Genomic DNA, 23,375 nt, shown 5'->3' with positions numbered 1-23,375 from the left:
AACACCGTTCATCCGAGGCGTTTGGTCAAAGGTTATTTTTATAGCGACGACTTTTACGCACGCGACGATGCCCAATATGTATGGCTCTCAGACTTTGGAGACACTAAGCAGGCATCCTAAAACTGCGGCCCTCCAGATGTTGTAAAACTACAATTCCCACCATGCCCTGCTGATGGCTGTAGGTTGTCTGGGCATGCTGGGAGTTATAGTTTTACAACATCTGGAGGGCCGCAGTTTGAGGATGCCTGCACTAAAACTAATATTTTTGGGGGAAAGAAAAATTGTTTTCGTGTCTCCAAAGTCTGAGAGCCATAGTGTTTTATGTTCTCTAGTGAACTGTTGGGGATTATACAAATTTAGTACTCCATGGAAGTGTGATACTCCCTGAAGCAATCGATAATGCAGAGGCCCGGATGATCGGGGCACGTGTCACATTGAGTAGTGGTGTCCTTCCGTATCCCCCTCTTGTGACACACTCTGCACTTTTTTTGGGTTCGTCCCTTCTTTCCAGTATGGGGGACCACACCTGGAAAGTGTTGGCCAGGGACGATCCGGGCGCCTCCAGTTCCCGAGGTACTCCGGCCTGCTCTTTCCCGGTCCGAAAAGATCAGGTCCTTGAGGACTGCCTCATAGAATTGGAGGAATGTCCCTGTGCTGCCAGCGCTTCGGGATAGTACAAAAGAGTTGTACATGGCAACCTGCACCAAGTAGACCGCAACTTTTTTGTACCATGCCCGGGTTTTGCGCATGGCGTTATATGGCGTGAGGACTTGATCAGAGAGATCAACTCCTCCCATATACCGATTGTAGTCGACGATACAATCGGGCTTGAGGACCGTTGCCGTGGTACCTCGCACAGAGACTGGGGTGGTGCTGTTACCGTGGATTGTGGACAGCATAAGGACATCCCTCTTGTCCTTATACCTGACCAGCAACAGGTTTCCAATGGTAAGGGCACGGGTCTCACCCCTGGGGATAGGTACCTGGAGGGGGTAGGCAGGGAGGTGGGCTTTGATTTTTCCGCACGGTCCCACAAGCGAACGTGGATCTGGCGGCAAGGGACCTGAACAAGGGAATGCTGGTATAAAAGTTATCCACGTACAAGTGGTAACCCTTATCCAGCAGTGGGTACATAAGGTCCCACACGAGTTTCCCGCTAACACCCAGAGTGGGGGGACATTCTGGGGGTTGAATCCGGGAATCTCGCCCCTCGTACACACGAAATTTGTAAGTGTACCCTGAGGTACTCTCACAAATTTTGTATAGCTTCACGCCATACCTCGCCCGCTTTGTGGGAATATATTGGCGGAAACTGAGTCTCCTCTTGAACGCAACGAGAGACTCATCAACCGCGACCTCCCTTCCAGGTACGTAGGCCTGCTGAAATGTGGCCCCAAAGTGATCGATGACCGGCCGTATCTTATACAGCCGGTCATAGGCAGGATCACCTCGGGGTGGACATGCTGCATTATCGGAATAATGCAGACATTTCCGGATGGCCTCAAACCGGGAACGTGTCATGACCATACTGTACAGTGGGGTCTGGTACAGGATGTCCCCACTCCAGTATTGCCTGACACTGGGTTTGGACTAGACCCATATGCAGCACGAGGCCCCAAAATGTCCTCATTTCGGCTGCACTGACCGGCGTCCAGCCACCGGGTCTAGCCAAAACTGAGCCCGGGTTTTGAGCGACGAACTGTTGGGCGTACAGATTCGTCTGCTCCACCATCAAATTCACCAGTGGGTTACTGAAAAAAAAACTAAAAAGTCTATTTCAGTAAACCCCACTGTGGGAATCTGGATTCCAGGATTGCCAGCGAAATCCGGAATCTCAGGCTCAAAGTCCACTGGGGGACACCAGCTAAGTTCATCGGCAGGGGGCTCCGGTGGGGGGGCAAGTGGCAGGGGGGGGGTCTGGGTTAGTGTTAGATGGATAGATGGAAGTTTGGAATAAAAGTACTTTTTTTTTTTTTCCTAACTAACTTTTCCCTTCTTTCCCTGCCTAACGGTGCCTCTCCCTCACTGACCCTAACCTACCTGGGTGGCAATGGGTGCAGGAGGGTGATGGATGCCGATTAGGGGGACACAGGAGCTGGTGCTGGACGATGCTGCACGGTCAGGGTGCTGGACAGGAAGAGGAGGGGAGAGAGGAGCGCAGGAAGTTTGAATCTCGCGCCTCTCTCCCCTGCACCAATCAGCACCCTGGACAGCAGTGTTCAGCACCAGGGCCAGCACCGCCTCCTCAAATCCTCGGACTGCGATTGGTGGTGTATAATTACGCCACCGATCGCAGTCTTTTTCCGGTTCATCGGGTCACAGGACACCCGAATGGACCGGAAACGCAGAAAACCGCAGGTCTGAATTGACCTGCGGTTTTCTGCGATCGCCGATACGGGGGGTCAAATGACCCCCCCCTGCGTTGTTACGGGATGCTGGCTGAATGATTTCAGCCGGCGTCCCGTTCCGATTAACCCCCGCGGCGCCGGAATGCCGATTTTAAGTCAGGACGTACCGGTACGTCCTGTGTCCTTAAGGACTCGGGAAATAGGGCGTACCGGTACGTCCTATGTCCTTAAGGGGTTAAAAGGGTTGTCCGGGTTCAGAGCTGAACCTGGACATACCTTTATTTTCACCCAGGCAGCCCCCCTGAGGCTAGCATCAGAGCATCTCATGCTCCGACGCGCTCCCTTGCCCCGCGCTAGATTGCGCAGGGCACGGGCTCTTTTGTTTATCATTACACACTGCCGGGCGGAAGCTTCCTCCAGGCAGTGTGTTCGGTGACGTCACTGGCTCTGATGGGCGGGCTCTAGCGCTGCCCTAGCCGTTTTACTGGCTAGGGCAGCGCTAAAGCCTGCCCATCAGTGCCGGTGACGTCACCGGAACTCCTAAAAATGCCTTTGCCCTGCGCAATTTAGCGCAGGGCAAAGAAGAGCATCAGAGCATGAACTGCTCTGATGCTCAAGTCAGGGGGGCTGCCTGGGTGAAAATGGGGATGTCCAGATTCAGCTCTGAACCCGGACAACCCCTTTAAAAATAAAGTTCAGCTGCTCTAGTTGGTCCTTCCTGAAATTTTCTTAGTTGCATCCCACAGCAAAAGCCATGGTCCACAGAGAGCTTCCAAAGCATCAGAGGGATCTCATTGTTAAAAGGTATCAGTCAGGAGAAGGGTATAAAAGAATTTCCAAGGTATTAGATATACCATGGAACACAGTGAAGAAAGTCATCACGGGGAGAAAATATGGCACAACAGTGACATTACCAAGAACTGGACATCTCTCCAAAATTGATGAAAAGACAAGAAGAAAACTGGTCTGGGAGGCTACCAAGAGGCCTACAGCAACATTAAAGGAGCTGCAGGAATATCTGGCAAGTACTGGCTGTGTGGTACACGTGACAGCAATCTCCCGTATTCTTCATATGTCTGGGCTATGGGGTAGAGTGGCAAGACGAAAGCCTTTTCTTATGAAGAAAAACATCCAAGTCAGGCTACATTTGGCAAAAACACATCTGAAGTCTCCCAAAAGCATGTGGGAAAAGGTGTTATGGTCTGATGAAACCAAGGTTGAACTTTTTGGCCATAATTCCAAAATATATGTTTGGCCCAAAAACAACACTGCACATCACCAAAAGAACACCATACCCACATTGAAGCATGGTGGTGGCAGCATCATGCTTTGGGGCTGTTTTTCTTCAGCTAAAACTGGGGCCTTAGTTAAGCTAGAGGGAATTATGAACAGTTCCAATGTTCCACTATTGGCACAAAACCTTCAGGCTTCTGCTATAAAGCTGAACATGAAGAGGAACTTCATCTTTCAGCATGACAACGACCCAAAGCATACATTCAAATCAACAAAGGAATGGCTTCACCAGAAGAAGAATAAAGTTTTAGAATGGCCCAGCCATAGCCCAGACCTGAATCCGATTGAAAATCTGTGGGGTGATCTGAAGAGGACTGTGCACAGGAGATGCCCTCGCAATCTGACGGATTTGGAGTGTTTTTGCAAAGAAGAGTGGGCAAATCTTGCCAAGTCAAAATGTGCCATGCTGATAGACTCATACCCAAAAAGACTGAGTGCAGTAATAAAATCAAAAGGTGCTTCAACAAAGTATTAGTTTAACCATATTATTTTTATATTTTTTCTTCCCTCTATCTAAAAGATTTCAGTTTGTTTTTTAATTGAGTTGTACAGTTCACATTAAAGGTGGAAAAAGTTCTGGGGTGTGTAGACTTTTTATATCCACTGTAAATGCACTCAAACCTTTACAGGTGAACTTAATGTGACCTTCTCTAAACTTTTGAATGCACATGTCCAACTGTTCTGTTTCAGTACTTTTTGCTGTTCTCTAAGGCCTCCTGCAGAACACCAAACCTGAACCTGCTGCCCGTTGCCGTATTGAGGACATCGTTTGCGGATCCACAATACACGGGCGCCGTTCCGTTGGAATTCTGCATCACGGATGCGGACCCATTCACTTCAATGGGTCAGCAAATCCGGAGATGCGGAACGGAAGCACGGAACAGAACCCTACGAAAGCACTACAGAGTGCTTCCGCAGGGTTTCGTCCCGTACTTCCGTTCCGCAAAAAGATAGAACATGTCCTATCATGTGCAGGAGGCCTAACAAGGAGCTTAGCAAAATTCACAACAGGTGTTTGATCCATGAATAACCCCATAAATTTCCTGGTTCAATTAGAATTGGTATTTAAACAATCCTCCTCATCATGCTGTTCTCATTTTGACATCATGAGACCAAGACGACACCTAACAATTGATCAATAATACCCCGCCACTGCGAGGCTTCAAGCAGGATGTTCTCAGACGGAAGTGGCACTGTGCTTAGAGTGTCACAGAGTGTCATCAGCAGGTTGCAACAGAGATACAGAAAGGCATAGAAGTGGACGTCCTTTGGCCACATCCCACACTGATGACCGATGCATTGTGAACAATGCCATTCGGAACCGGATGATGAATGCCACACAACTCCAGACACATTTAAGGGAGGTGAGAGGCACCCAAGTGTCACGTCAGACCATTTAAAACCAATTACATCAGCATGGTCTGCGTGCTAGATGACCTGCAAGGGTACCTGATCATCATCTTGCTGATTGACAATGAGTAGAAATGATGGCCGCCAATGATGTTGGAGACATCAAGGAGAGCGCTATGCATCAGTCACTGTTGTCACCAGACGAGCATTTGGTGGTGGTGTTGTTACAGTGTGGGCAGGTGTGTCTAGTCAATACAGAACTACCCTACACTTTGTGAATGGTACTGTGACAAGCCCATACTACTTGAATAGCGTCATTAATCCAGTCATTGTGCCTCTGCATGAACAACACAGGCCTAATGTCATCTTCATGGATGACAATGCGCCAGCTCATCGAGGTCACATCATTAGGGAATGGCTGTTGGAGACTGGGGAACTTAAATTGGAGTGGCCTGCACTTTCTCCAGACCTGAATCCCATTGAAAACCTATGGGATCAGCTGAGTCGCCATGTAAAGGCCATATATATATATATATATATATATATAGCAAAAAAGGCCAAGGCAGCACTCAAATATCCGTGAAAAAAAGGGTATTTTATTCACCTATGTGGTAACAGAAACGTTTCAGTTCACTCCATGGAGCATTTGTCAAGCCATAATACATAGTGCAAAATCAAGAGCTTATATAGCATACATAATTAGCAAAGTGATTACATGATTATACATCAATATCTAAAAAAACTGTGTTGAAATAATATACTAAAAAATGTGCATAATTTTATCTCACTAAAAACAGACAATAAGTCGTAAAGTGCTATGTGCCAATGTTGTGTCCCTAAATTCATCTGATTACAGTGCATAACATCATTAATCAATATCACAACTCAGGTGTACATGATCGTGTTAATTAAAAACAAATAATTCATTCCATCTAAAGTTCTCACATGTAGCTTGAGACGGCAATATATATATATTTTTTATATACAGTATATCTGCCTCATTTTCAGCTGCCACTAGAGGGAGCTCACTACACTGGGATTCATGCAGCATCCTTTCAACTATATAATAATTTCATATGCAGTGATCTCCCTACAGTGGTGACAGATATAAAAAAACATTTTTATCCCTTCAGCAAATGGCATTTATCATGCAGAGAAAGTTAATACAAAGCACTTCCTAATGTATTGCGATTGTCCATATTGCCTCCTTAGCTGGGCGGGTGAGGGCCGTATGCGTTCAGGGTGCATTGCGGGAAACCTGCGCGAGTAGGCACGCAATTGCAGTCGGTTTTGTCTGCGATTGCATTCCGATGTTCAGTTTTTTCCGCGCGAGTGCAATGCGTTTTGTACGCGTGTGAGAAAAAACTGAATGTTTGGTACCCAGACCCGAACCCGGACTTCTTTACTGAAGTCCAGGTTTGGGTTTGGTGTTCTGTAGATTTTTTTATTTTCCAGTATAACATGGTTATAATGGAAAATAATAGCATTCTTTAATACAGAATGCTAAGTATAATGGCAATTGAGGGTTAAAAAAATAATAAAAACATAACTCACCTCATCCACTTGATCGCGCAGTCGGCATCGTCTTCTTTCTTCTTCTTTCAGGACCTGCGAATAGACCTTTGACGTAATCGCACTCACCACGTGGTGAGCGTGATTACGTCATCAAAGGTCCTTTTGCAGGTCCTGAAAGAAGAAGAAAGAAGACGATGCCGGCTGCGCGATCAAGTGGATGAGGCGAGTTAATTTTATTTATTTTTTAACCCCTCAAGGCACATTTTACTAAGCATTCTGTATTAAGAATGCTATTATTTTCCCTTATAACAATGTTATAAGGGAAAATAATACAGTGAATAGACTTTAATGGGGTCCGGGGTTGCTCATCCCTATCAGCAACCTTTTTCAGCAACCATGCGTGAAAATAGCACGCATCCGCACGCGAATGCTTGCAATTCTCACGAAGCCCCATTAATTTCTATGGGGCCTGCATTGCGTGAAAAATGCAGAATATAGAACATGCTGCGATTTTCACGCAACGCACAAGTGATGCATAAAAATAATAGCTTATCTACACAGCCCCATTGAAGTGAATGGGTCCGGATTCAGTGAGGGTGCAATACGTTCACCTCACGCATTGCACCCTTGTGGAATTCTTGCCAGTGTGAAAGAGGCCTTAAGGACCATCGCCGCACATGTGCGGCGGGCTGATAGGGCGGGTTCAGGATCAGCGGCACGGACCCGACAGTCACTGACAGCCGGGCCCCTGCTGCATACGCCGGCATCGGTGAAGACACCGATGCCAGCGTATTAACCCGTTGTACAGGTTGTATTGTAAAACATTGCAGAGGGGATCAGACCCCAGAAGTTAAAGTCCCAGAGTGGGGGAAATTTTTTTTAAAAAAACGTGTCCTAAATTAAATAAAATATTAAATTTCCCAAAATAAAACACATAAAATTGTAAAGAAAAAGAAAAAACAGACATATTGGGTATTGCCGCATCCGTAACGACCGACTCTATGAAAATATCACATGATCCACCCCCTCACCTGAATGCCGTAGAAAAAATAAAATAAAGTAATGTGCTAAAACAATCATTGTTTTGTCACCTTAAATCACAAAATGTGCAACACCAAGCGATCAAAAAGGGATATGCCCCCCAAAATAGTACCAATCAAACCAATACCGCATCCTGCAAAAAATGAGCCCCTACATAAAATAATCGGGCAAAAAATAAATAAAAAAATATGTCTCTCAGAATATGGAGACAATAAAAAATGATTGTTTTGGTTTCAAAAATGCTTTTATTGTGTTAAAAGTGAAAAAAATAAAAAAGTAGATGTATTAGGTATCATGTGTCCGTAACAACCAGGTCTATTAAAATATCACATGACCTAACCCCTCAGGTGAACAACGTAAAACAAATAAAATAAAAACGGTATAAAAAAGGCTATTTTTTGTCACCCTACATCACAAAAAGTGGAATACCAAGCGATCAAAAAGTCATACTCACCCTAAAATAGTACCCTTTCATGCTGCCCATAAATCTTCATCTCATCCCGCAAAAAATGAGACTCTATCTTAGACAATTGCCCAAAAAAACAACAACCTATGGCTCTCAGAATATGGAGACACTAACGCTGGGTTCACACCTGAGCGTTTTACAGCGCGTTCCTACGCGCTGTAAAACGCACAACAGGCAAGAACCAATGATTCCCTATGGGAAGGGTTCACACCTGGGCGTTTTACAGCGCGTACGATCGCGCTGTAAAACGCCCGACGCTCAAACAAGTACAGGAGCTTTTTTTGGCGCGTTTGACGCGCGTTTGGGCCATAGACTCTTTGGACAACACTGCTGTCAATCACCCAAACGCGCGTCAAACGCGCGTTCACTATTAAAAAAACGCGCATAAAACGCGCGACAAAAACGCGCATAGAAATGCGCGTTTGAGAAACGCCTAGGTGTGAACCCAGCGTAAGGGTACTTTCACACTTGCGTTTTTCTTTTCCGGCATAGAGTTCCGTCCTAGGGGCTCTATACCGGAAAATAACTGATCAGTTTTATCCCCATGCATTCTGAATGGAGAGCATTCCGTTCAGGATGCATTAGAATGTCTTCAGTTCAGTCTTTTTGACTGATCAGGCAAAAGATAAAACCACAGCATGCTACGGTTTTATCTCCGGCCCAAAAAACTAAAGACTTGCCTGAGTGCCGATTTTTTTTTCCCCATAGGAATGTATTAGTGCCGGATCCGGCATTCAAAATACCGGAATGCCGGATCCGGCCTGCGCAGACCGAAAAGAAGGTGAAAAAAATAAATGCCGGATCCTTTTTGCCGGATGACACCTTGAATGATGGCATTTCAAAGCATTTTTCTGACTGATCAGGCATTTTTCAGACTGATCAGGATCCTGACTAGTCTTACAAATGCCATCATTTGGCATACGTTTTGCCGGCGACTGAACTGCTTGCCAGATCACTCTGCCGCAAGTGTGAAAGTAGCCTAAAACATTATTATTTTTTGTTTCAAAAATGCATTTATTGTGTAAAATGTAAATAAATAAAAAAAGTATACATATTGGGTATTGCCGCATCCGTAACAACCTGCTGTATAAAAATATCACATGATCTAACCCCTCAGATGAATACCGTAAAAAATAAATAAAAAAAGCCATTTTCTGTCACCTTACATCACAAACAGTGTGCAATACCAAGCGATAAAAAAGTCATATGCACCCCAAAATCATACCAATCAAACCGTCATCTCACAAAAAGAAAATTAGCCCCTACATAAGACAGTCGCCTAAAAAATAAAAAATAAATATGGCTTTTAGAATATGGAGACACAAAAAAATCATTTTTTTCAAAAATGCTTTATTATGTAAAACTGAAACCAACAACCAAAAAGAGTATTTTGAAAATAACTTATTTTGTTTCCGTGCCCGTTCCGTTTTTTTGCGGATATGATGCAGACCCATTCATTTCAATGGGTCTGCAAAAAAATGCGGACAGCACACCGTGTGCTATCTGCATCCGTATGTCCATTTGGTAGCCCCGCAAAAAAAAATAGAACATGTCCTATTCTTGTCCGTTTTGCGGACAAGGATAGGCATTCTTACAATAAATCCGTGGAAAAAAACAGATGCCATACGGACGTCATCCATCTTTTTTTACAAATCCGCAATTTGTATCCTAGTCGTGTGAATGTATCCTAATAAATATTGAGTTTTTTGTTTTGTTTGGCGGTTAACCCTCGCATTGTTAGCAGAAAAAAATGGATTAAAATGGAAAATCTGCCAAAAGAGTGCAATTCTGAAATGTCATCTTACATTATCCCAGTGAAATCTGCCCTCCAAAAACCATATGGCGTTCCTTTCCTTCTACGCCCTGCGTGTGCCCGTACAACAATTTACGGCCACATATGGGGTGTTTCTGTAAACTACAGAATCAGAGCAATAAATACTAAGTTTTGTTTGACTGTTAACCCTTGCTTTGTTGCTGGAAAAATGGATTAAAATGGAAAATCTGCCAAAAAAGTGAAATTCTGAAATTTTATCTACGTTTTCCTTTAATTCTTGTGAAACACTTAAAGGGTTAACAAAGTTTGTAAAATCAGTTTTGAATACCTTGAGGTGTGTAGTTTCTAAAATGGGGCCATGCATGGGTGGTTTTTATTATGCAAGCCCCATAAAGTGACTTCAGACATGAACTGGTCATTAAAATTTGGGTTTTGGAAATGTTCTTAAAAAATTTTAAGATTTGCTTCTAAACCTGTAAGCCTTCTAACGTCCCAAAAAAGGAAAATGTCATTTACAAATTGATCCAAACATGAAGTAGACATATGGGAAATGTAAAGTAATAATTATTTTAAGAGGTATCACTATCCGTTTTAACTGCCTCCGGACCGCCTAACGCAGGATTGCGGTCCATTCCTCTTTGACGCGCCGGCGCGTCATCTCGCGAGACGCGAGATTTTCTTGTGAACGTGCGCACACAGGAGCGCGCGTTCACAGGAACAGCAGGTAAACGAGTGCATATCAGCGAATACCTTAGGGTGTCTACTTTCCGAAATGGGGTCATTTGTGGGGGGTTTCTACTGTCTGGGCAATGTAGAACCTCAGGAAACATGACAGGTGCTCAGAAAGTCAGAGCTGCTTCAAAATGCGGAAATTCACATTTTTGCACCATAGTTTGTAAACGCTATAACTTTTACCCAAACCAATAAATATACACTTATTGCATTTTTTTTTATCAAAGACATGTAGAACAATAAGTTTAGAGAAAAATGTATATAGAAATGTAGTTTTAATTGAAGCATTTTACAACCGAAAGTGAAAAATGAAGTTTTTTTGCAAAATTTTTGGTCAATTTCGATTAATATCAAAAAAAGTTAAAATGTCAGCAGCAATGAAATACCACCAAATGAAAGCTCTATTAGTGAGAAGAAAAGGAGGTAAAATTCATTTGGGTGGTAAGTTGCATGACCGAGCAATAAACTGTGAAAGTAGTGTAGTGCAGAAGTGTAAAAAGTGGTCTGGTCATTAAGGGGGTTTAAGCTAGGGGGGCTGAGGTGGTTAAAAGCAGAGAAATAGATATTTTAAAAAATTGTGTTTTTTTTATTTTTGGTAAATTTGGTAATTTATTATAAATAAAAATGAAATATTTTGACTCAAATTTACCACTGTCATGAAGTACAATATGTGACGAGAAAACAGTCTCAGAATAGCTTGGATAAGTAAAAGCATTTTAAAGTTATTACCACATAAAGTGTCAGATTTCCAAAAAATGGCCTGGTCCTTAAGGTGAAAAATGGCAGGGTCCTGAAGGGGTTAAAGGGGTTACGGTCATCGTTGCAGGGCAGAAACCATGCATGGCTATGTGCACTCCCACGATCGCGGACACCAGTAAGATTGGCGCCTTTTCCTATAGTGTACAAGCACGGCCACAGCTGCTGGATTGCAGGGCGGTCATAACCCCTGGAAATAAGAAGTGTATAATGTGATAGAAAAATGAATCAAGCCAGCAAAAGAGGCAATATGGACCCAACAAATTATAGCACAGAACAGTTTGAAAAAAATGAAAGCTGAGCTCTAATTAGTCGACATGGGCAGCAAAGACATCTTCCCCTCACAGCAGCCGTAAACTGAAAATGGGTTTGGTCTTATCATTTGTGTGGACTGCTACAGAGCAGTTTGTGAGTAATTTCCACTGGCATAGTACTGCCAAAATTAAAGGGAAGAATTTTTTTATTTTTTTTAAGTGTTTTCTACAAATATTGATTCTTATCAAGTGCCCTTTTCTAATGGAAGTGTCCCTTTAAAGAGCCATTTCCCGCATCTCTCATGAATAAATAAAATGTTGTTCTCAGGCCTAGTTTATAGGTATATCCCACACCTTTACGCCAATCTGCAACAAGTAGGTAATGTGAAGCTAAGCATTTCCTACGTATTCAGTCAAACAGGCTCACCTGATGTTACTAGGGCAGAGGTGGTGATAGCAGTGCGGTGCTACAAGCACACCTACTAAACTGTCTGGATTACAGCTGACCCTTGGTCACCTAATGGTGTAATAACTGGCAACAAGTGCAAACCTCTTATCCGTATTTTGTCATCACTGAACACGTGAAGCACAGAAGGTTAATGTTTGTATTTATACCTTGTGGTCAGTGGAAAAGCCAGTGTCTGGTCCTGGTGGTCTATAAGGGAGAGTTCACATAACCGTTATTTTTATATTTCCGTTTTTCTGATCAGTAAGAAGAACAGAAAAATAAAGAAAAAACTGATCCTGTCTTTCGTTTTCACAGACCCATAGACTATAATGAGCATAAGGGATCTGGATAAAAATGGGACATGCTTCTGTGGTGTCACCACAGATCCACAGTCCATGGAAAACCACTGATATGTGAATACAAACATTAAAGTCAATGGGTATGTGAGTAGTCCGTGGAGAAGACAGACAGCAGATGTCTGTAATTCATTGACTTGCGGAAGAAGCCTAAGAGCTCTTTCATTCGAGCGTGTCCCTTGCGGGAATCACTCTCTGTGAGAGAGGGATCATGCGTTCTGGACTTAGGAAGTGCACAGCATTATCATGATTGATAATGCTGCGTGCCTCTGCCTGACCTTTCTGTAACGGAATCGTACTGAAACTTTATGTTACTATGATTCCGTTACAGAAAGGTCAGACGGAGGCACACATTATTATCAATCAGGATAATGCCATGCGCTTCCTGAGTCCAGAATGCACGATCCCTCTCTCACACAGAGGAGTGTGATTCCTGCAAGGGACACGCTCGTATGACAGAGCCCTAACTTTGCTTTTTCATTGCACATATGGGAATATGGTTGCCTCCATTTTTGTCACGATCCTGAGGTTGGGTTTATGTGTCACTGTAAAAAAAGCACAACAAAAACCACATTTAAAAAAAAGTCAGTTTTGTCAAGCAGTAATTGAGATTTTCATAGATGAAACATGCTAAAGTTTTACCTGAACCCAAGTTTTGTTACCTGTCATCTTATTATGCTTCCTATGGGTGGTGCAGTGTAATTCAATGTCATGTGCTTGAAAAATTAAATATTTTTAGAAAGTTTTGGATATATTCTTTAGCTGACATCACGGACAGATATGGAATTTCTGCGTTCCCCAAGCAAAGTTATGTCTGGGGGCTCAGCTCCGGCCTTGTCGTCCTGTTGAGTTCCACCTCGATGGCCTGCAAAGCCCCATTCTTAGTTTAGTAGTGTAGTCTGGGCACCTCTTCTACTGCTTCACAGCCAAAAAGGGGCCCCTTCCCCTGGGTCCCTGCACATGCAGTATGTCTACCAGTTTAGTCCCAAATGGGTGTTTCTGTAAACTACAGACCGAGCCATTTACCCCCTTCCTGACCAGGCCTAATTTTGCAAATCTGACATGTGTCACTTTATGTGGTAATAACTTTGCAACGCTTTTACTTATCCAAGCCATTCTGAGATTGTTTTCTCCTGACACATTGTACTTCATGATAGTCATACATTTGAGTCAATATATTTTACCTTTATTAATAAAAAAAATCCCAAATTTACCAAAAATTTTAAAAATCTTGCAATTTTCTAAATTTTAATTTCTTTGCTTAAAAACAGAAAAGGTGATACCTCATAAAATATTTATTACATAACATTTCACATATGTCTACTTTATGTTGGCATCATTTTGTAAAAGTAATATTTTTTTTTTAGGACGTTAGAAGGCTTAGAATTTTATTATCAATTCTTAAAATTTTTTAGAAACTTTCCAAAACCCACTTTTTAAGAACCCGTTCAATTCTGAAGTCACTTTGTGGGGCTTACATAATAGAACCATCCCATAAATGACCCCATTTTAGAAATGACACCCCTCAAACTATTCAAAACTGGTTTTAGAAATATTGTTAACCCTTTAGGTATTCCACTGGAATTAAAGCAAAATAGAGGTGAAATTTCAAAATGTCACTTTGCAGATTTTCCATTTTAATAAAAATTTTCATGGAACACATCAAGGGTGAGCAACAAAACTAACCTCAGTATTTATTACCTTGATTCCGCAGTATGTGGTCGTATACCTCTGTTTTGGCACACAACAGGCCACAGAAGGCAAGGAGCGCCATATGGTTTTTGGAGGGCAGATTTTCCTGGAATGGTCTTTGGGCACCATGTTGTATTTGAAGAGGCCATGAGGTAACCCCACAGTGAAAACCCGCAAAAAGTGAGTAAACCATTTTGTAAACTACACCACCCAGGGAATTTTTAAGAGGTGTAGCACTCAACAGCAGTTTCATTGAATTTGTAATACTTTATTCTTCCCAAAAGATAACAGGAGAATATCCCCCCCAATTTGCTACCCACTTTCTCCTGAATACAGTAACACCCCAGCTGTGGTCGTAAACTGTTATTTGGGGATACGCCAGGGCTCAGAAGGGAAGGAGCGGCATCTGGATTTTCTAACATGGAATTTTCTGTCATGGTTTTTAAGAGCAATAACTTTTTTTATCTTTAGTTGAATGAGCTGCGTGAGGGCTTATTTTGTGCAAGACAAGCTGTAGTTTTTATTGGAACCATTTTGAGGTACATTTGGCTTTCTGGTTGCTTTTTATCTCATTTTTGGGAGGTGAATTCACAAAAAAGCTGTTTGGTGTAATTTTTGTATTTTTTCTTTTACACCGTTTATGGGGTAGATCATGTGATATTTTTATAGATCCGGTCGTTACGGATGCGACAATGCCGAATATGTAATTTATTTTATTTTTTTACATTTAAACACAATAAAAACATTTTTTTTTTAAAAATCATGTTTTTGTGTTGAGAGCCATATTTTTTCTTTTTTTTTCATTTTTCTGGCTGTAGTCTTGTGTGAGGGCTTGTTTTTTGCGGAACGAGGTGATATATTTATGGCTATTATTTTGGGGTACATACGACTTTTTGATTGATTGATTTTATGTTTTTTTGTAAACTGAGGTGACTAAAAAAACTGTTTTGCCATAATTTTTATTACTTTTTTTTACATCATTCACTTGATGGGGTAGATCATGTGACGTTCTTGTAGAGCCAATTGTTACAGATGCGGTGATACCAAATATGTAAAATTATTTTTTTTACATTTTACACAATAAGAGCTTTTTTAGAAAAAAAATCATGTTTTTGTGTTGCAATTTTCATAGAGTCATATTTTTTTATTTATTATTTTTTTCTGATTTTTTTGTGGGATGAGGTGATGTTTTTATTGCTACCATTTTGGGGTACATATAACTTTTGATTGATTAACATTATGTTTTTGGCAGGTGAGCTCACAAAAAAAATCTGTTTTGGCGCAATGTTAACTTACCATATTATTTTTTTTTACGGCATTCAGCTGATGAGGTAGATCATGAGGTATATGATATTATTATTAGCAGGTTGTTGCGAACGGGGGGATAATAAATATGTATTTAATTTTTTCCCTTCTATTTTTCAACATTTTTTAAATAACGAATTAGGGGGGAATTTGTTTTTTAAATGTAAAACTTTTTTTATTTTATATTTTCAAAACATTTTATTTTTTTATTTTACACTTTGTGTCCCCCATAAGGTCATATAAGACCTCTGGGCAGTGGCGTCTCTAGCTTTCAAATTTCGGGGGGGGGGGGCACACTGGGGGCCAGGACAAAAGTAGGGGGGGCAGCTATAACAACGATACATTTACACAAGTACACTTAGAAATGCTACGATACTTTACCCAATACCTAAAACCGCAACAGGGAAGAAAAGTCCTGCTGTCTGTGGTTTAAAAAATAAATAAAAAATCACTCAGATTTCAACATGTCCTAGTTGCCTGTGGATGACACTTTTATAGGGAGGGGGATCTGTGGATGACACTGCTATGGGGGGGGGGATCTGTGGATGACACTGCTATAGGGGGGATCTGTGGATGACACATACCGTATATAGCATCTTATGCTATATGTGTCATCCACAGATCCACCCCATGACAGTGTCATCCCCTTTTCCCCTCCATAACAGTGTCATCCACAGATCCCCCTCCCTATAACAGTGTCATCCACAGATCCCCCTCCCTATAACAGTGTCATCCACAGATCTCCCTCCCTATAACAGTGTCATCCACAGATCCCCCTCCCTATAACAGTGTCATCCAGAGATCTCCCTCCCCGCCTCTCCTGCAGTAACTTTAACTTTAAATCAGGATTAGGCGGCCGCTCATCTCTACTAGTACCTTAACCTTACACCACTCGGCTAGCTTCGGTAACAGGGCCAGGCTACAGCCTACAGGTACTGCCTGTTAGTTGTTACCGAGCGAGTGCTGATTTCTGCAGGTCAGAGGATACGGATTACAGTTTAGAAGAAATGTACACTCCTGTGAGTGGTCCAGACCAGTGGCGGATCCAGAGCCTGGTCTCGGGAGGGGCACTTCCAGATTATTTTCTGTCCGCCGCCACAGAACAAGGGTGCTTATAGAACAGACTACACAGCAGTGTAGAGGTATACTGTATATTGTGGGGCACAGTGTAGAGGTATACTGTATATTGTGGGGCACAGTGTAGAGGTATACTGTATATTGTGTGGCACAGTGTAGAGGTATACTGTATATTGTGGGGCACAGTGTAGAGGTATACTGTATATTGTGGGGCACAGTGTAGAGGTATACTGTATATTGTGGGGCACAGTGTAGAGGTATACTGTATATTGTGGGGCACAGTGTAGAGGTATACTGTATATTATGTGGCACAGTGTAGAGGTATACTGTATATTGTGTGGCACAGTGTAGAGGTATACTGTATATTGTGGGGCACAGTGTAGAGGTATACTGTATATTGTGGGGCACAGTGTAGCGGTATACTGTATATTGTGTGGCACAGTGTAGAGGTATACTGTATATTGTGGGGCACAGTGTAGCGGTATACTGTATATTGTGGGGCACAGTGTAGGCTATATGTGTATAACATAAACATATTTCACATGAAAACTTACAGTTACTTGGCTTGGCCCTTGGGGATCTCGGACACCACTTCAACACTTGGCCGGGGGCTCGGCGGAGCTGATGTGTTTTATCCTAATGAGAAAGATTTAATGATAAGGATTTGGAGAAGGGGCAGAGGAATAGCAGAGCAGGGAGAGGCTGGTGCTGCTACTAGGGGGTCATACCATGGGGGAGTAATAAAGCCCACCATAATGCCCCCCCCCCCAGTAAAAATGATTATCTTTATAATGTGACAGTGCAAAAAATACCCCTATATAGTGCCCCCAGTAAATGCCCCCATAGTGCTCCTCTCCCCCCTTCCTCCTAGTGCCCCCCATAATGTACCAGTATAAAATGCCCCAGTAGATGCCCTCAGTGTTCCCCATAATTTGCAAGTATAAAATACCCCTTCTTAGTGCCCCCCCATAGATGACTCCATAGTACTCCTCTCCCCCCTTCCCCATTGTACCCACCATAATGTGTCCCAGTATAAAATGCTACTGTACAGAGCCCCCCATATAAAATACCCCTTTTTTGTGGCCTCAGTAGATTCCCCTATAGTGCCCACCAATAATGTGCCAGTAATAAGTGCCCTCAATAACGTGCCAGTAATAAGTGCCCCCAATCACGTGCCAGTAACAAGAGCCCCCCATCACGTGCCAGTAACAAGAGCCCCCATCACATGCCAGTAACAAGAGCCCCCCCATCACGTGCCAGTAACAAGAGCCCCCCCAATGTTCCAGTAACAAGAGCCCCCCATCATGTGCCAGTAATAAGCCCCCCATCATGTGCCAGTAATAAGCCCCCATCACGTGCCAGTAATAAGCCCCCATCACGTGCCAGTAATAAGCCCCCATCACGTGCCAGTAATAAGCCCCTCATAACGTGCCAGTAATAAGCCCCCATAACGTGCCAGTAATAAGCCCCCACATAACGTGCCAGTAATAAGCCCCCCATCAGGAGATGAGTGCAATGGAAGCGCTCATCTCCCTGTGCCCGACTGCGGCGGCGGCTCACTTGGGGGGGCATTTTAGTTGGGGGGGGCACAGAGTGATGTAGGGGGGGCCGTGGCCCCCTCTGCCCCCCCCCCCCTGGCGACGCCACTGACTCTGGGGTACATTTAATTTTTATTTTATTTTTTTCACTATTGATTTCTCCTGTAATTGGGGCTGACATAGTAGTGGCATAGCGCTTCCTGATCTGTATACACAGTGCTCGTTGAGCACTGTGTATACAGCGATCTAGAAGGCAGGGACATCCAGGAATGGTCCCTTCCTTTTTCCTGGGGTGCCCTGCTGGCCCCCCACTCGGCAGCTGCACGATTAGTGTGCAGCTGCAATCTCTGAATGGACGTTCCAGAACATCCGTTCAGAGATAAACCGACCGCCCAAGGACGTTTATAGTCAATGGGCGGTTGGGAAGTGGTTAATTCTTGTGGCACAACTAAGGCCCCTTTCACACGAGCGAGTTTTCTGTGCGGGTGCAATGCGTGACGTGAACGCATAGCACCCACACTGAATCTTGACCCATTCATTTCAATGGGTCTGTGTACATGAGCGTTTTTTTTCACACATCAGTTTTGCGTTGCGGGAAAAACCCAGCATGTTCTATATTCTGCGTTTTTCACGCAGCCCTGGCCCCATCAAAGTAAATGGGGACTCAGTGAAAAACGCATTGCATCCGGAAGCAAGTGCGGATGCAATGCTTTTTTCACTGATGGTTGCTAGGAGATGTTGTTTGTAAACCTTTAGTTTTTTATCACGCGCATGAAAAACGCATCAAAACGCATTGCACCCGCGCGGAAAATACTGAACAACTGAACATAATTGCAGACAAAACTGACTGAACTTGCTTGGAGAATGGTGCGAGTTTCACTGAAGGCACCCTGAACGCATCCGGACCTAATCCGTCATGCTCGTGTGAAAGAGGCCTAAAGGGTTAACAAAGTTTGTAAAATCAGTTTTGAATACCTTGAGGGGTGTAGTTTTTAAAATGGGGCCATTTATGAGTAGTTTCTATTATGTAAGCTCCACAAAGTGACGTCAGACCTAAACTGGTCCTTAAAAATTGGGTTTTGGAAATTTTCTTTAACATTTTAAGATTTGCTTCTAAACTTCTAAGTCTTCTAACGTTCCAAAAAAAAGAAAATGTCATTTACAAAATGATCCAAACATGAAGTAGACATATGGGAAATGTAAAGTAATAACTATTTTAGGAGGTATCACTATCTGTTTTAAAAGCAGAGAAATAGAAATTTTTTAAATTGCAAATTTTTCAAAATTTTGGGTAAATTTGGTATTTTATTATAAATAAAAATTAAATATTTTGACTAAAATTTACCACTGTCATGAAGTACAATATGTGACGAGAAAACAGTCTCAGAATGGCTTGGATAAATAAAAGCGTTTTAAAGTTATTACCACATAAAGTGACAGGTCAGATTTCCAAAAAATGGCCTGGTCCTTAAGGTGAAAAATGGCAGGGTCCTGAAGGGGTTAAGGGGGTTATGGCCATCGTTGCAGGGCAGAAACCATGCATGGCTATGTGCACTCCCACGATCGCGGACACCAGAGAGATTGGCGCCTTTTCCTATAGTGTACAAGCACGGCCACAGCTGCTGGATTGCAGGGCGGTCATAACCCCTGAAAATGAGAAGTGTATAATGTGATAGAAAAATGAATCAAGCCAGCAAAAGAGGCAATATGGACCCAACAAATTATAGCACAGAACAGTTTGAAAAAATAAAAGCTGAGCTCTAATTAGTCGCCATAGGCAGCAAAGACATCTTCCCCTCACAGCAGCCGTAAACTGAAAGTGGGTTTGGTCTTATCATTTGTGTGGACTGCTACAGAGCAGTTTGTGAGTAATTTCCACTGGCATGGTACTGCCGAAATGAAAGGGAAATTTTTTATTTTTTTTTAAAGTGTTTTCTACAAATATTGATTCTTATCAAGTGCCCTTTTCTAATGGAAGTGTCCTATTAAAGAGCCATTTCCCGCATCTCTCATGAATAAATTAAATGTTGTTCTCAGGCCTAGTTTATAGGTATATCCCACACCTTTACACCAATCTGCAACAAGTAGGTAATGTGAAGCTAAGCATTTCCTACGTATTCAGTCAAACAGGCTCACCTGATGTTACTAGGGCAGAGGTGGTGATAGCAGTGCGGTGCTACAAGCACACCTAATAAACTGCCTGGATTTACAGCTTTGGTGACCCTTGGTCATCTAGTGATGTAATAACTGGCAACAAGTACAAACCTCTTATCCGTATTTTGTCATCACTGAACACGTGAAGCACAGAAGGTTAATGTTTGTATTTATACCTTGTGGTCAGTGGAAAAGCCAGTGTCTGGTCCTGGTGGTCTGTAAGGGAGAGTTCACATAACCGTTATTTTTCTGTTTTTCTGATCAGTAAGAAGAACAGAAAAATAAAGAAAAAACAGATCCTGTCTTTTGCTTTCACAGACCCATAGACTATAATGAGCATGAGGGATCAGATAAAAATGGGGCATGCTTCCATGGTGTCACCACAGACCCACAGTCCATGGAAAACTACTGATATGTGAATACAAACATTAAAGTCGATGGGTATGTGAGTAGTCCGTGGAGAAGACAGACAGCAGACATCTGTAAATCATTGACTTGCGGAAGAGGCCTAAGGGCTCTTTCACACGAGTGTTTCCCTTGCGGGAAGCGCACTCCGTATGAGAGAGGGATCATGCATTCTGGACTTAGGAAGTGCACAGCATTATCACGATTGATAATGCTGTGTGCCTCTGCCTGACCTTTCTGTAACGGAATCGTACTGAAACTTTATGTTACTATGATTCCGTTACAGAAAGATCAGACGAAGGCACACATTATTATCAATCAGGATAATGCCATGCGCTTCCTAAGTCCAGAACGTACGGTCCCTCTCTCACACAGAGGAGCACGATTCCTGCTAGGGACACGCTCGTATGACAGAGCCGTTTGCCTTTTCATTGCACATATGGGAATATGGTTGCCTCCATTTTTGTCACGATCCTGAGGTTGGCTTCATATGTCACTGTAAAAAAAAAACACAACAAAAACCACATTTGAAAAAATAATCATTGCTGCAGTTTTGTCAAGCAGTAATTGAGATTTTCATAAATGAAACATGCAAAAGTTTTACCTGAACCCAAGTTTTGTTGCCTGTCATCTTATTATGCTCCCCATGGGTGGTGCAGTGTAATGCAATGTCATGTGCTTGAAAAATAAAATCTTTTTAGAAAGTTTTGGATATATTCTTTAGCTGACATCACAAACAGATATGGAATTTCTGCATTCCCCAAGCAAAGACAGCTCCAGCCTTGCCGTCCTGCTAAGTTCCACCTCGATGGCCTGCAAAGCCCCACTCTCAGGCATCTTGTACACGAACGTATTTTTTTTCCATGTCCGTTCCGGTTTTTCTGCGGACCGTATAAGGAATCATTCATTTCAATGGGTCCGCAAAAAAAAATGGAAGGTACTCCGCGTGCATTCCGTTTCCGTATTTACGTTCCGGAAAAAAAATAGAACATGTCCTATTCTTAAAAGAAACGTATTTTTTTTCCATGTCCGTTCTGTTTTTTCTGCGGACCGTATAAGGAATCATTCATTTCAATGGGTCCGCAAAAAAAAAAAGGAAGGTACTCCGTGTGCATTTCGTTTCAGTATTTACGTTCTGCAAAAAAATAGAACATGTCCTATTCTTGTCTGAATTATGGACAAGGATAGTACTGTTCTATTAGGGGCCAGCTGTTTTGTTCTGCAAAATACGGAATACACACGGATGTCAGCCGTATTTTTTCTGCAAAATACATACGGTCGCATGCAAGAGGCCTTAGTTTAGTAGTGTAGTCTGGGCACCTCTGCTACTGCTTCACAGCCAAGAAGGGGCCTCTTCCCCTGGGTCCCTGCACATGCAGTATGTCTACAAGTTTAGTAATTTTTTTGCCCATCCGCTTGTGACCAGGGAATCTGCTTATCTCTGGGACCCTAAGCATTGGCTTGGTTTGCATGATGGTAAAGTACGGTACTGGCTGAGATCCAATGGCAAAAGACATAGAGAGTATTAAAGATAGTGTAAAAACTCTGTAACGTTCAAACCACAGAGTAGTGTTGATCCAGAAAAAAACCCATCTTCATGCTGGTGGGAAAAGATCCTTTTTGACAAATATAGGAATGAGAATGAAACTTCCCCTCTATGAAGAGCACATGCCATAAGGACATACTTGGAACAGGGTTCTCCTAAGTGGACAACCTATGTAACCACACACTTTGCAGCAGTTTTGGTGGCATGCGGTTTTTAGCTGAATTATTTGTGCTGTATGACTGTCAGTACTCTAAGACCAAATTACACGTGAAGTCAGACTGCTGTCATTTATATCGGGCAAAGGTGACTTCTGGTGTTACAAGTGGTTTCAGACAGCATAGGTTATGAAATGTCAGCCTTGGCATTGTTTTCTTATGACGGGAAGAATGAGGTAGGGTGGGTTACTGGGTGTCATTTTGACTGGAAGCTAGTGCTAACCTTCCACCCACATTGTATCTTCTGCAGGATTCTGACTAAGACCTCTTGCACATGAACGTGTGCTGCCCGTGCTGCGGACCGCAAATTGCGGCCCGCAATACACGAGCACCAACCCGTGGTCCAGCCGCATGCGGATCGCGACCCCATTCACCTGATTGGGGTCCGCGATCCGTCCGTTCCGCAAAAAGATAGGACAAGTTCTATCTTTTTACGGAACAGAACCCCACGAAAGCACTCCGTAGTGCTTCCGTTTCGTGGTTCCGTTCCGCACAGCATCTCCAGATTTTCGGAGTGAATGGGTCCGCATCCGTGATGCGGAATGCACACTGCCGATGTCCCGTGTACTGTGGACCCGCTGTATGCGGGCTGCAATACGGCCACGGGGGACACACTAAGGCCTCATGCACACTAACGTATTTTCATTCCGTGTCCGTTCCGTATTTTCTACTCCGTGTGCATTCCGTTTCCGTATGTCCGTATTTCCGTTCTGCAAAAAATAGAACATGTCCTATTATTGTCCGCATTACGGACAAGGATAGTACAGTTCTATTAGGGGCTAGTTGTTCCGTTCCGCTAAATACAGAATGCACAGAGACGTCATCTGTATTTTTTGCTGATCCGTTTTTTGCGGACCACAAAATACATACGGTTGTGTGCATGAGGGCTAAAGGGTAATATTAGCATAGGCTTTTGTAACGGTCACGTACACACACACACACAGGGGGGAGGATAGTGACAACTGCGCTCCACCCTTACCCCTGGCCCTGCCTACTTGCCTCACGAGTCCTGATGACAGGGGACAACTGGACGGCAGTCCCTAACTTAGGATACGTGCGGGAAGGACAGACAAGACAAATAACGGATAGTGAACGGACCGGGTCAAAACC

The sequence above is a fragment of the Bufo gargarizans genome, chromosome 2 (genome assembly GCF_014858855.1).
Source record: "Bufo gargarizans isolate SCDJY-AF-19 chromosome 2, ASM1485885v1, whole genome shotgun sequence".
NCBI lineage: Eukaryota > Metazoa > Chordata > Amphibia > Anura > Bufonidae > Bufo > Bufo gargarizans.
This window is presented reverse-complemented; position numbering follows the sequence as displayed.